At 45.4% G+C, this 1296-nt stretch overlaps 1 long non-coding RNA gene across 1 annotated transcript; it reads left to right on the plus strand.

Annotated features, from left to right (window-relative positions):
* Positions 1-322: 322 nt before the first annotated feature.
* LOC119271672 lies at positions 323-679 on the plus strand. Its single transcript, XR_005134657.1, has 2 exons — positions 323-395; positions 532-679. It is a non-coding gene; the product is annotated as an uncharacterized LOC119271672 (long non-coding RNA).
* Positions 680-1296: the final 617 nt, after the last annotated feature.

Raw genomic sequence — 1296 nt, forward strand, 5'->3', positions numbered from 1 at the left:
GTATAGTGTACGTATAATGATGGATGTAGACGCACAATAGCACCAGTACACGACCCCAAACGTGATCGATCAGGTCAGCATGTACTCATGTGTTGCGAGCGTCCAACTGCGTACACTTTTCATAATTAATCCTTAATTAGCCAGGATAAACATCAGCACACCCGACGGGAGGGATAAACATAAGCACCTGGTTTGTAGGCAGGATTACGCTCGGCTTCAACAGAAAAACGGTGGCGGCCGTGCTGTACGAGCTGCTCCTTCGTACCCTAGCTTCTGGCTATAAAAGGCTCATCTCCTCCCATGCACAGGAGGGAGAAGCGCACACGGGTTGGCCGCCGCCAGGCTGCTCGCATGCATGGAGACCTGAACATGCAACTCCCGCATAGTCCCTGATGGTGAAGCCCTACTATCCTTACCCTGCTAATCACCAAAATCTCGTAGTATACGTTGCCTCCCGGCGGCCGCGTCGACACGGCCATGTGCTCTAATGGTAAGAAATGATGAGATCTTTGACATCCTCTTTTCTCACAGGTGGTTGCCTCAAGTTAAAAGATCGGTTTACACCAAATCCATTTGTTGCCTCGGGTTGTTTTAGATTGGTTTACCAATCCAGTCGTGGCATGTAATAAATATTTGATAGGCAGATCAACCAGTGCATGGTTTGGATTTGAATCGCTCCCATAGCAGATCGTTTCCGTATAAAAATATTTGGAGGCAAATTGCTGGTGCTGGATTTGGATTCGGATCGCTTTCATTGTTGATCGTTTCTGTACAGAAATGTTTAAGAAGAAATATTTGGTTTCGAATCGCCCTAGTGCTGATTGTTTCCACGTAGAAGTATTTGAGGGGCCTGTTAATTTGACAGCTTGAGTCGGATTCGGATCGCCATTGCAGATCGTTTTCCTTTTAGAAAATTTTGTGAGGAAAATCATGACGTTTGACTCGGATCCAGATTACTCAAGAAGCAGATCGATTCTGCACTTATAAAATTCCCTCAGCCTAATCAGTAAAGGTTGGGCTTGCAAATATTCAGAGGGGTGGCAGATCTTCTCATAAGGCTTGTGTATAAAGTTCAGATTGACTAGATTAGTAGGGGCTAGCAAAAAAAGTTGTATGGTCAGTAACTGGTGCAATACATTGCACTACTATCAGTAGCGCCGGCTAGTTAATTTAGCCCGCACATGAAGTTAAACTTTGTGTGATATGTGAACAGTGTGGCTTCTCAATGCCATGACATGGCTAGTATCTAGATACAGTTCACCCACTGCCTTCACAGCTTGGTGCCCATTCCAAAGT

The sequence above is a fragment of the Triticum dicoccoides genome, chromosome 3A, assembly GCF_002162155.2.
Source record: "Triticum dicoccoides isolate Atlit2015 ecotype Zavitan chromosome 3A, WEW_v2.0, whole genome shotgun sequence".
In the NCBI taxonomy this organism is placed as follows: Eukaryota; Viridiplantae; Streptophyta; class Magnoliopsida; order Poales; family Poaceae; genus Triticum; species Triticum dicoccoides.